The sequence below is a fragment of the Rattus norvegicus genome, chromosome 7 (assembly GCF_036323735.1).
Source record: "Rattus norvegicus strain BN/NHsdMcwi chromosome 7, GRCr8, whole genome shotgun sequence".
NCBI classification, from domain to species: domain Eukaryota; kingdom Metazoa; phylum Chordata; class Mammalia; order Rodentia; family Muridae; genus Rattus; species Rattus norvegicus.
Genome location: NC_086025.1, coordinates 84843300 through 84857149, shown reverse-complemented (window position 1 = coordinate 84857149; position 13850 = coordinate 84843300). Strand labels below are relative to the sequence as shown.

Here is a 13850-nt window from a genome sequence, read left to right as displayed (position 1 = left end):
CAGACCTTTCCAGATCTTTGCTCCTGATGCTTTGAGAATTTCCAAGAGCAATGATTCTCTGCTGAGTTTTCCAAGCTTTGAGACCATGGGATAGTTTTTGGCAGCGCGTTCAGGGGGATTCTTGTTCTGAGAAGCTTATCTTTGGAAACAATCTTTTGATATTCTCCCAGAGTTCAGCCATTTGCGATCTGAATGTCTCTTTGGCTTCTCTGGGTGAAATGTTCCTGTAGCTGTCTTTTGCTACTTTTGGGTTCTTCTTTCATCTACCCTTTTATACCCTCCCCCCACCCTTTCAACCCCCACACTAGACAGGAAAGAGAAAAGGATAGAGAGGAAAGAGGGCGATGTTATTAGACTACTTCCTGTTGATTAAGGGCACTGAGTTCCTGGGGGCAAGTTTCTTTGCTGTCAGGGTATCTAATTTCTGCTTATTTTTGTTTTTTCTTTGGTCATAGACTACTTAAAAAACCACGATCAACAACCAGCAACCCGTTCCGCCTCTAGGTGCCCTAGCATTTATATACTCTCTGAAAAGTCCTCAAAATTCCCAATGCCATACAATCATAGAAACTATCTGCGGCTCACAGAATCATGCCCCTGCTAGAGCATGAGCAGTCTTTGGACAATCTGAAGCAGCCCTATATCCCACACCTGGGATTAAAATGAAAACACATTCCCATAATATTTTTGTGTTTTTCAAAGAAACCAAAATTCTCACTACATGTTCCTGACAGGAGAATCAGATTCTCATGGACACTTCTTGTCATATTTGATTTTTACCTTTATTGGAATAAGCTGTATCATCAGGGTTATCACTTAACACTGTAGTTTTAGATCTTATTCAAATACTCTTTGGAAATTGAAGAATTACAGACCCAAGTTTGTCAAATAATTTAACCATAATCAAATAATTATTTTATTGTTGCTATGGTTTGACTTCTCTGAAGGTCAGTGTTAGTTTGTGGTCTTCAACCTCTCTGATGTCCCACAGAGCATCTTCCAGGGAAATGCATCACCTTTTGTTGTGTTATAGTAGGAATGGCCCAGAGGCCCAAGTGCCTGGGATCCTCTTTCTATGAACATTTTGATACCTACATAATGCAGAATTGGAAAGGAAATGTCAGAAAGGAAGAGCAAGATCACAGAAATGCCAGAAGTCTCAGACATGGAACCTACTTTTTCCACAGCCTGACTGTCAGGACTTGTATATCAGGCAAGATTTCACCCATGGTGGAAAATCAAGGTTGAAAACAGCGCTGCTCCTCTTCAGCACAGTGGGAGGTCTGTGTGCTCTTCTTTCCTGGCAGAGAGAAGAAGTGCTAGAAAAATGGCCTCTGAGTTTTGCTATCAGCAGTGGGGAGGCTACAGTGGGTTTGGTTTTAAAAGGAGTGATTAACATCTTTCTGGGAAGGTCAGAGAGAAAACTGCTTGGGGGCCCGTGGAGGAGGATGGGGGCAGATTTGATATAACTGTCATTACCTCCCAAGGAGGCCCAAAGGGCTTGGAAAATCATCAAAGCAGGAATTCCCAAAGTGCATGGTCAGGACATTCTTGAAAACAATGTTTTGTTTGCAGAAATAGGTTGCAGGATGCCACTGACTGGACAGTAAAACTCAGGTTTCCAGGAGTTTGTTATAGGTAGGATGATACCGAATCAGAACGACTTATCAATAAAAGTAATGCGCCCCAGATGTGAGAAGCACAATTCAGAACTGGGCCCCTATGTCTGATGGATGTGCCTTACACAGTTTACCAGTTCCTGGGAAGAGCTCTAGAACTTGGTGCTTACCTCACATGAACTAGGGACATGATAAATAACGTGGTGAGTGAAAATTTCAATTTTGATGTTGCAGCTTCCTGGTAAGTACCTCACGTCTTCTAGCCTCCCCTCTCCTCCTTTACCTCTATGTCTCTTACTAGAAATTTGGTAATTCCCCAGAACATTCTATTTCATTTCAATACAGAAATCTCTTGGCAACCTTACAGACTATTGCTATTATAAAGACAAATGTGTTTTTTTCAGGGTTTGGACCACAATGCCCTTTTCTGTGTGGTGAGCAGTAACTCTAGGGAAGGACCCTGTTGGCTGAACTTGTAGCATCTGTTTGATAAACCAGTCTTTGGAGTCTCTGCAGCCAGATGCCCGGCGGGAGAACACGTCTGTGATGTGGTTTTGAAAACATCCTGTTGTCTTTTTTTCCCCTATGATGCTTCCTTCTCTGAATTCTAATAGCATCTTCTTTGTACTTCTCTCAGATCACTTTGATTGGCAAAGAAGAGCAAAGGGTTCAGAGCGGAGATCCCTGGTTTCAAGGTGGGTTGCTTCAGGCTTACAGAGGACACATCTTTCTGGAATCATTGGCTGCACCAGCTTCAGGTTAGAGCTGATTTGGTGGGACGATAAACATCTCACAGTGGTTTCCTAAGAATGAAGCAAGATAATAAACAAGAAACTACTTACCCAATCATAAGGCAACTCAAAAATATTGCTTGTTATGGAACTATCACATATTCCTGAATTGTTCACACCTTGAAAGCAAGGAGCTGCAGATGGTCCATGCTATGAGTTTAAACATCTAGATTGGTGATTTATATTAACACAATCATGGAGAATAGAAATAGCGGTAACATATTAAGCAGAAATAATCTCCCTTTCCCAGTTAAAAAAAATGAATAAAAAAAGGTTATAGCAGTAAGAAAAGGACTTTAGGAGATTAGGAGGGTGGGGGATTGTGGGATAGAAGGTAGGTGATATCAAAGGTTTTAGTCAGGTCACTGTCATTCTTTACTGCAGGAAAAAAACTGGGAGAGGAACAACTTACTGGACTTGCAGGAGGCTGACTTTTTTGTGGGTAACCATGTTTTGCATGCAAACTGTTTTGAAAACAAACACTAGTTTCAGAAATCTTGTCACTAGGTGCTGAATGAGAGAAATAACCTGAGGGATTGGAAGACTCAAGACTTTTTTTTTCTAGCCATGGACTTTATCAAGATGGTCTTAGTAGTCTAGACTGGACTTTACCCAATGATGATCTTGAACTCTTTATCCTCCTACTATGCCTGGCCATGAGCATTTGATGGAAAATTATAAGTTCATTTCCTAAGGGCAGACGCTCTTCTGCCTAGCAACAATCAGGGTGACATTGGGAGAGTTTCGACACCTTATTTATGTGGCTGAGTTCTATGTCTACTGTAGGATCAAATATGCATTTTGAAAATGCATATTTGATGATTTAAGCAAAGACTTGACAAGGCTATGTGTCCTTTTTCTAGTTTGAATGAGGGTCAATGTGATCTCTGAAAGTTATCAGTTGCCTAAGCCTTTCTCCTTCTATCTTGCAAGATGGTTTAATCTTTGATGACAGCCACTCCCTGAAGCTCTGAACTAGGCATTAGCAGGCCTCGTTAAAGACTGCCCAGGCTGTTTGTCTGACCGGCTCTTTTTCTTTTCGGAGTCCCATTTCTGTATCTGCTGCATTATCCTTTGTGTCGGAGCTTGGCATGTCTGCCTGGGAGTTCTCTCGTTGTGGGTTTGGATGTGGCAGTGAAGACAAAGATGAACATCCTGCTGGCTGCTTCCCAGCTGCCTGCTTTCTTCCCGGGCAGCAGCAGAACACCTGTGGGAAAGTCACTGCTGACTAGACAGGACAGGAAGGGAATCAGGTCTGTCTCAACACCTCAAGCATTTTCTGCCCTCTCTGTACCCAATTATCTAGAAAGATAATACTACTCATTTATTGGTCTCAAAGTCTCCACCTTCCCTTAATATTATTTCATACTATTGGCAAATTGAGTCTGCTTTTGAGTGTGTTTGTCTAAGCTAACATCTTCCACCTGTGTCGAGTCCACAGCCACAGGGATTACCTCTGAGCTGACTGGTTTTATCATAATGGCCACCTGGAGGACAATGAGGGACTTTATGTATGGGTACATCCATGGGCCCTAAACCCTAGCCCTTCACAACTGCACGTGGTTGTTGCTCAATAAAGATTTGGGGCAACTGGAAATTGAATAATGCCAGGTTTCTATGTATGCCAGGAAAGTACAAAATAGAGGTCATAAATCACGAATGTGTTCATTAAAGACCCAGCTGGAAACTCAGAGTTATCACGAGAGTGGAGGCCTACTGACATCACCTTCGACAACGTCAATCATTTCTGCTTAAATTTTGCTTCTTTCTCATTTCAATTGGTTGCAAGTGGATGCTTGGGATTTGGAAATTCTATGAAAGGACAGATCCCAACAGCCAAGCTAGGTCTGTGAAAAGCTATGTCTTGGGAGACCCAGAAGGCAGCCTGAGAGTCATTGTGAAGCCGTGGAATTGGGTTGGGCAATCTTTTCCATAGTTTCATTGCTGGCTCAATAATTCCCTCATCATCTGTGTATTTCCCCTAATAAATCTGCTCATTATGTTGTGTACGCATAGTTCTTTTAATTTCAGACTAGCTCAATTACTCCTTAGAACATTGTATAATTCTATTGTGAATTGTTATTGCTTTGAGAGACAGACTGGAACTCATTTGCCTGCCTAGCCCCTCTAAGGTAATGCCACCCTGTCAACACACCAATAATTCACGACCTAAGGTTTTAAAATTATTTTCTTCTTCTTTACTAGATGAATGTCATCATGCAGGGGTCGGGGGGAGAAGGGGAGGAGAGAGAGAGAGATCTTCTCATTGACCATAACATGTAGATTTTGCTCTTCTTACAAAAGAATGTAGGGATCTCATTAGGATCTCTGTAGGAGAAGGAAAATCCTGCTAATTTTAAGTCTTCTTTGTGTTCAGAGATGGCCCTGATAGGGTAAGTAAAACACAGTTCTACACCAATTAATACAAAAGAAATATTCGTTTTGATCAGCTTGACGTGTGACCAGTGATTTAGACCATATATATGTATGTATAATTTTGTTGATTATTTAGGAATTCACATCATGAACCCCAAACAAACTTACTTTCCAGTCCTCTCAGGTCTGCTTTCCTCATCTGTGTGGCATCCCTGGCCCTCCAAAAAAAATGTCCAATTTGTGTTGCCCATATATTCCCTGGGGCATGGTCAAACTTCTGGTGTCCAGCTCCTTAAAGAAAACTGAGATCTTCCCTACCTGTACCCCAGCCAGAAGCCACAAATTGTGGAGATCTATACTTCACAATTTTTAAGAGTTCCTTTCAATGGCTCTATGCCTGGGCTGTTTCTTTCTTGGGTGGGGTAGGGTAGGGTAGGTATTATCACAAAAATCTTCGATGTCCCTCTAACCTATGAGTCACCAGTCACCAGTATCATGGCTAAAGTAGCTTCCTTGCCCTTTTCAGTTAGCAGGAGCACAGATTATGGACTTATACATACTTATGCACTTCTATGGAAGAGCACATAGTCTTCTGCCTCAGCCTTGGGCTCAGCCTCAGTACATGTCACACATCTCAGCATTTTCTCTGATGGCAGCACAACCCAGAGACATCAACATGGCTGCAGCACAGACAGTAGACAGTTGCATAGCCTTCGGTGGTAACATGGGTCACAGATGTTAGCACTGACATTTAAATAGTTTTCATTTAGAGATAGAGAAAACAGGGGCCGGAGAGATGTTTCAGAGGTTAAGAGCATTGGCTGCTCTTCTAGAAGTCCTGAGTTCAATTCCCAGCACCCACATGGTGGCTCACAACCATTTGTAATGGGATCTGATACCCTCTTCTGGTGTGTCTGAAGACAGTGACAGTGTACTCACATAAAATAAACAAACAAACAAACAAACAATTTTTAGAGATAGAGAAAACCGTAAGGAAAACATTGACGCTATAACTGTGCCATTTTGCTTTTGCTTGTGCTATGAGGGCATATCTTTCTTTGCCACTAGCATGACTTTTTTTTTTTTTTTTTATCTCAGATTCAATTCAAGCTCACTTGTTTTCATTAACTTTGGTTAACTGACCTAGGCCCTTCCCCAACCACCTATAGCCCTCATTTGCTGGCCCTATTTTGATATATACTTTGTATTTTATAAAAGTCTCATCCATGTCCAGACTGAGGCCTAACCTTTGAACATCTAACTCAGTACCTCGCACATGGTAAGTGCTTAATGAACAGTTCCTATGTGCTTTATCCTACTGAAGAGTGTTAGCCACTCACATAAGTTAGCGCCCAAGGCAAAACATGTGAGAATTGCTTGTGCTGATCTAAGAAAAATAAGAACCAAAACAAACCCTTGAAATCCAAGAGCCCGAAAATCTCATCTTGATAAGGAAAAGAACACTTTTATGAGCTCAGCCTTCATTCAGGATTTTGGCTGCTTCTTCCTGAATTGGCTCTGTACCACAGCACAGAAGAATTTGTTTACTTCCTAGGACCCTGGGCTGGGGGGGCAAGACACCACCAGTGTGGGCTTTTGTTGTTTTTCATGTTGGGCAATTGAACCTGTTCCAAATACAATGTTATTTTCAAAGAAGTTCAAAACCAAATGACCACCAGAAACAAATTTTGTTTTGAGTAGTGAATCTCTCTTCTCTCTTTCTCTCTCTCATTTTGTTTGGTTTTCCCATCCAGATTGGCAAAATTGCTGTGCTATTGGTACTTGGCTGTTCACTAGGCAGCATCTCATTGGAATAATTAAAATGATTCAGAAAAGCTAGGGTTATGAAGTCGAAGCTTGAATTTTCCTGGGAACCATCGAAGATTCTTGGCAGTTTGCATGAAACAGGCCTAGGCCATATGTAAGCAAATAACCATGCATTAAACAAAATTCAAATCTCCATGTAATCTCTCTTGGACATCTTTTTTCTTCTGTTTTCAAGGACAGAAAAAGAGATAGCACATGCCACTGAGCGTCAAGTCCAGGGATGAGATAACATTCATCAGACCTCAGCATCCTGTATCCATAGACTTTAAAGCAGCACTTCCCCCAAGTTCCTCCTTGCCTCCCTGACCGTCTGAGATACTTTCTTTTGGTTCCGATAGAGTATATAATTTTATAAGCTCTATTCTAAACTCCTGCATATATTGGACAACAGGAACTTCTATTTTTGTTTTGTTTTGTTTACTGTGATAGGTAGAGGAAACAATGGGTATGTATAACTGTTCCTTATAGTACCAGGCTTTGTGACTATATATTTACTTGGAGGATCCTTTTGGAGTTAGGAATCAATAGAGAATTCTCATATTGTTCCCTTTCCAAGTGAGGGGAAAAGCTGTCATGGAATCAGAACCCTTGGAATTTATTTGTGGCCACAGAGATAATCCTTTTCATAGGGAGAATGAACTAACAAATGACTCCCAGCCCTAAGCATATTATCTCTTACCGAATCCCCTTTTCCCCATTTATGCATTCTAGTTATTGAGAAACAATTTGGCTTTTAGAGCGACTCTCTCTTGTGTCATTGTGTTTCGGACTTTGAGGTTGTTAAATTGAATTAAGGCTGGCCTAACGCGTCAAAGTTCTTGTCTGAAGGAGACTTGGGTTCATTACTAAGCTCATCTATGCCATGGAAGAAGGATCTCAGATCAGGTTAAACTGTGTATGTTTGCCCACAAATCCATATTTGCATTTGCATCTTAGCCAGTCTTCAGTTCTTGGAAAGCATTTTTCACACATGCTGAGCCTTGGTGGGAAAATATAAACTCCTGGCTTTGAAGGGTGCCATGTATGCAAATGTAAAAATGTGGTAGGATAAAATATATTTCTCTACTGGGCCAACTTTGGCTTCATAAACCTCTCATTTCAGTTGGCATGTATTGCTTTCACTATTCTGAAACATGTAAGTAAAGGGCGGGGTGAGCTTTACCTGGATAATTTGGGCTGTATAGATATTTTATTTGAACCATCCAGACTGCTGATCATTCATGTGTATTTGTAAGATTTTTGCAAGTCAGTGGCTTTTACATTCTGCCTGTCTCCAAGCAGCCAGGGTGTTTCCAGCACTTTCATGTTGGTATTATTCCTTAGGGGTTCTCCTGAGGGCAAATGACCAAATCTAAATTGAGGAGTGAAGAGGTGGAAGTGGTTTGGGGTGACCTTATTTATGGAAGGCCTGGAGAGTTGAAAATAACTCCTATTAATAGGTACAACCTAGTCAGGAATGTTGTATGAAAAAAAAAAGATCACTCAGAAACTTTGAGTTTTGGTCAGTTCTCTTGGGAAGTCCTCACAAGTCTCTGTAACTCATGGGTGTGACCACGGAAAATCACAGTAAAATAAGATGTCAGAAAAGCTCATTTTTGTAACAAAACAGTCCAATGAAAGCAGAGGCTGAATTCTGAGATGATATATGAAGATTTTCATTTTAGCAGAACATTTTGACCATTGATTTGGATGCATCTTCAAGTGTCTGTATATTAGGACTTTCAGTGTTGTGAATACATTCGTTTTCAAAAACAGAGCAGCGAAGGTCGATCTAGACACTATAAGCCAGAGAAACGTGTTACCTGTTCCTTTCTGGGGACTGTATGTGCAAAGCAGACATGTATCCGGTGGAGTTTATATTCTCGAGATGGAGAGCTCAGTGAAGGCGCCTAGTCTTTTGTCTGCCACATAACAGATGGTCAGTGTCACCCTGAACATTTAGAAATCATCCTGCCACCTCTGAGCACATACTCTGAAAAGAAAAACAGACATAGAGCTGTTCATCTCGATACGGCAGCACGCAGCTAGGACTTTGTTTTATAGTGAGTCAGACTGAATTTTACTGGTCCAGACAAGGCAGACATCAAGAAGACTGAGGAAGTGGGCAAGACCTGGTGAAGCAGGATGGACCTGAACTAGAACAGAGGTTGGGGAGGATGTGTGTAAAGAGACAGGGAGTGAGCACATGTGGTTAGAAATTGATGTTCACAGTAAAGGGAATTGGGTGAAATGGCAGTAGCTGGAGTTTGAATGCCACCCACTTAAGTCTGGCTTTTCTTGTGTTCAGTGGGAAAACATCTGTCTACTTTTTTAGCTGGATTGTGATAAAGAGAAACTGGGGCGAGGGGAGGGAGACATTGGTTTGGCTAGCGGTCTACAGCATGCTACAGCATGGATGTGCTGGAGACAGACTAGGAAGAAATGTACCTGAGGCCTTCTCTAGCTGCTGCAATAGCCCAGGAAGATGGCAGGCAGCAGAATGTGAAGGACGCAGCTGGAATCAGAAGCAAGGAGGCAGGTAGGAGAGCGGCCTCTGAAGGGAGAGCACACAGCCCGTGAGTAGCCCTTTCACATGTGAAGAAGCTTAGAGCAAGGCAATGGGGGGACATTTTGCATATCAGGGAAGGGAGATTTGGACTGGAAAAGAAAGACCCCGGGGTTCATCTAGGAGTGTGGCATTCTCGACCCAGCTTTGTGGCTTAGTGACTTAGGCACCGTCTAATCACTCTTCCAAAATAATTGCCTTTTGCTCTGAGCAGTTGCTGAGTTTAGCCATTTACTCAGCAAGAAAAACAGCTGAGTCATTTTCTGAGCGAGCCATCTACCTAGATAATTACTTCGGGGATGGAAACTATAAACAGAGCCCTCATGCATACTGGTTAAGCCGCTGGGATATTTGCTCCTCAGTGGTGGCAAAACATTCCTTTGCCTAGCGACAGCTTTGGTGGGGCAGCCACACACATAAAGAAGCCAGGTCCTCTTTGTGTCTTCCTGCCAATCACTGAACCTAGCAGTTTCCTGTGTGCATCATGGACCTTTTGAGGGCCACTAGATCCTCTGGAATCTTCCTTTTCTTCCACTGTAAAATGGCTAAACTTTATAACTAACAGGACTACCTGTTTTTTTTTTTTTTTTTGACATATGCTATGTATGTACTAGATTCTCTAAAGAATCAAGGTGTTTCTTTCTTGATTAATCATATCTTAGCCTTTGCCTAGGAAAGAGGGCCACATCTTTCTCCTGGGTACTGATTTGCCTAAGAACAATGCTTTAAATTAGTGACTTTTCTTACTACACAAACTAAGGTGAGATATCAGGAGATTCCTTGTATGGAAGTCACAGGCCATCTTGCTGTAATTAGTTCAATAGAACTGACATTCCAAGTCCAATTCAAACTGTTTCCATCTGTGGACACAGTTCTACTCCTTTTAGGTAGCACTATTGTAAGACATTGGTTTCTGATTATGAATTCTCAATTTTCTTTCATATGGCAAGTGTGCTGTAGGCCCATAGTATAGAGTAGAATATCAAACCAGAGTCCTGTTTAGAGCTTAGTTATTATACACAAGACTCCAGCAGAGAGATTTCAAAGCCTTTTTGAAGGGTTGAATGTTCAGGTTTTTGTGCCCACAGCTGCCAATTCTTAATTTTTTTTTGTGGCCTTCCACTCTCCACTTGCTGAAGATATAAAACCACATCTCAGAATGCATGTAGAAACACTATAAAAAGCATCCATGATTAATAGAACATTTTCAACATTAACTGTCTTAACCAATTCTATTAAAAGAAAACTTAAAGAATATCTCCCCCTTTTTTCTCCTTCCAAGTTTTAGGGGGTGTTCCAAATATGGAAGCCTTCTGTCAGATTCCCCTTGAATCCACGGGAGACTGTGATTGTCACATAAAAAGACAGAGATTTCTTCCTTCTACCTCCCACATTGTTGGTTTAACCATTTTACTACTAAACTGCAGAGAAGATCATCGTGCTCTGCTTGTGAGAGTGGAACCCGTCAGTCCCTCTCATCTAAGGTGGATTCCATATCAGAAATGGCAGCTTAAAAGTGAGGGCTCCTTTGTGGCCTCTGTGACTTATTTTCGGGGTCTCCCCTCTCCGTGATTCCTTTGTGCCTCAAGATTTCGTCCTCTCTTTTCTCTCTGCTGTTCCTCATGCTGGCCCTTCTCGGGCTTCATCTCACTCCTGATGAGCTGACGTGGCTTCAGAATGGAGCGGCAGCGATCAGGTTTCAAAGGACAGTACAGCGCGCCGAAGAGAAAGCAAGGACTTGTAAGACTCTCAAGATAAAAGGACTGTATTTTCTTGGCGAGCCACATAGATGTTCTGCAATGACGAATGATATGACTGTTATCTTGACACCGTCCTCTCCCATGTTGAAACTGTTTATGCGAACCAAACATCATATGAAGAACAGATTGCCAGACGCTAAGTAAATCATTGTAAAGGGCGGTGAGTCAAGTATTGCCAGTTTTACCCACATTGTCATTGTTATGATGTAACACATTCCTTAAGACTGATATTGTCTCCAAATTTGGGCACAAAAGCCTCCCCTTGATCAGTTGGCTGAGAGTCTCTGCCCCCTGATATGTCATACGCAGACACAGAAGCAGAGAGACCCACGCATCCAGATTTGGACATATACCCAACCTGAGTTAAGCAAAAAGAACGACCAAGAAAAGATAGAATATTTTAAAAGGTGTGTGGAGATTACATGAACTGTAAATTTCAACCCTTGCTCATGCAATAAACCCTGTAATCCTTTAAACTGTGCTAGCAATGATTAATAAACAGTGGGTGTGCTAAGCATATGGAAAAGTCATCCCATCTGGACCATTTAAAACTAGGACAAAGACTTTATCTTTGTTTATTTCATCCTTAGCTAAAAGGCTTATTATGAATTGCAATAATCCAAGAAGCCAACCATGGAGGACAGACAAACTCTTTAGATAAAACCAAAAAAGCAAGCTCTGTAACTGAGGACCAGATGTATTTTTGGGTTTAGCCCTTGTACATATTTAGCCGAGCTTTTCAAGTGGGGAAGATTTGCATGTTTGTTTTGCAATACTAATGAATATGTTTTTGATTTACATTTTAGAAAATGGAAACTTTTATCTTCTTGGGGCTTTGTAACTTAATGACTTCCAGAGGGTAGCTTTGTGTCCTCTTTTAACCCTTCACCACGAGGAACATATCTCTTTCTGAGGCCCAGCACTGGGTCTTGTTGAATAAAACCCCTGGGATAACATGATTCTGTCTTTGCTGCCGGGATGGTAAGGGTGAAAGAACGTTTGACTTTCAATCTAGTGAAAACATATGTAAATGGCAAATTATTTTTAAACTGGCTTTAATGCGAATCTTGGGGGCATAAAAATGACTCCACAGATGATCTTTATGTTGGACAAATAAGGACAACTCTTTGGGACGAATGTTTGCTTTGGGAGGTAGAATCTTCAGTGTTGCTTCAGCTTCCTCTGAGATAAACCTTGTTCGAGGAGCAAAATGTCATAGTATTTTTTTTAAAAATTATTCTGGAGGATATCCTTAGGATCAATTCTTCCTTCCTTTAAATGTCTTTGAAGATGTTTAAAAAAATCAGTAAACACATTTTACCCCCAAGACTTCCTTTCCTTGTAATTTGGGTTGGACAAGAACCTTATCAGAAATGGAAAAATTCATCCTTGAGGGGTAACAGTGTTTTAAAAGAAGACATAATGAGAGAGCTTTGAACTCTCATTATACGACAAATGGTCCAAAGAGATTGCTTTTCTTCTAAACTCTTCCAGTAGTTTTTTTTTTTAATAGCATGTGACAGAATAGAATGACCTTTAGAACCTGTGTGTTTGGGCCATGGCACCTCTTAAATGCTTAACTTTCTGTGACAAACAAATGGTGGTGTTATGTCACAGGGAGCACGAAACGATCGGGAACATTTTGCTTTAGTTCAACAATTATTAGTTGTGTTGAGGTTCATTGAAAATGTACTACTGAGGACCACATAGTTCCATAAGGAACCCAACAGCATTTTTATGGTCGCACATCTGAAAGGCATCTGATCAAGAGTCCCTGAGCCCACTTCTTCTCAAGGGAAATCATTTTACCTCTGGAGAATATTTCTCCCACTCAGAGTCTGTTAATAACTAGTTTAAACTTTCCAGACAGTTTTATAGCGTTGTATTAAAATTAGATACATATTTGCTGTGAGTTCTTGGATAGCAAGCATTTTCTAACACAATTTCTTCAAAGCAAGAAAGGTTGAAATGTGGTGTAAGAATTCTTATTTCCCCTTTTAAAATCTTCCAATGCTTTCAGTTCTATTCTAAGATCCTACAGAAAACTACCTACATGACTTTAAAAACTAGATATATTTTTATTATGCTGTATTCCAGTCTAGAAATATGCTTCTTTAACTATGACCTTAATTTGTTAGCCCTTAGTTATTTACTCATGATTTACATATTGCTTTATCCTTCTCCTATGTAACGAGCAGGAAAGGAACAGCTAACTAATTGATTCTATAAGCCTTCTATACCAGGAATTACTCCTTATTGTTTTATTGTCTTACACACAGGTCTTATTACGGAGAGAAGCTGAAACCCAGAGAACCTCTCCAGCCTGTGGGTGAGCTAGCATTCAAATTCAGGTCCTGCTTTCACAAATCATTTTCCTTTTGTCCACTATCACAGTGTTTTAATTACTGTTTCCTAATCATCCATCTAGCCATCTAAAAGCCCCCTAATGTAGAAAGGTATTCTGGGGTAAGCTTGCTGGATGAGTGTGTAGGAGCAAGTGGCAAGAGAGTGGAGAACGGTATAACAGCAGTGGCCTTGGCCTCTCTGTTCTGTTGCACAGATGCTTTGGAAACTCTCGTGGACATTAAGCATGTTTATCTAGGAAAGCACATACACATAAACACTCACTTCACATCTTTAGTAACTTGAATGTGTGATGAACTCGAGTAGGTTGATGGATTCAGCTGTGAGTCTGCCTTGATTCTCCGATCTAAAGTGTGGTCCATACAGGGCAGCACCAGCAGTTTCTGAAGGTCCTTACACCAGGGAATCTCTCATCCCCACCAGATCTGGATCCGGAATGAAATGATAGTCTTTAAGGATGTCCTTTATGTCACCTAGGGCTAGCCTCCTGATATGTCTTCATGAAAGACTGACTACTCATTGCTTTATTCCTCACCATGGCCCTCACTTCTGCCCCATCAGCTGACAG

General features: G+C 41.1%; 1 long non-coding RNA gene across 1 annotated transcript in view; it reads left to right on the top strand.

Moving 5' to 3' along the window:
* The first annotated feature begins 206 nt into the window (after positions 1–206).
* The window catches only part of LOC134479728 (uncharacterized), a 122442-nt gene continuing 108798 nt past the window's right edge, over positions 207–13850 (top strand). Inside the window, exon 1 of the long non-coding RNA XR_010053395.1 lies at positions 207–2314. This is a non-coding gene — a long non-coding RNA (uncharacterized LOC134479728). The remainder of the gene's footprint in view (positions 2315–13850) is intronic.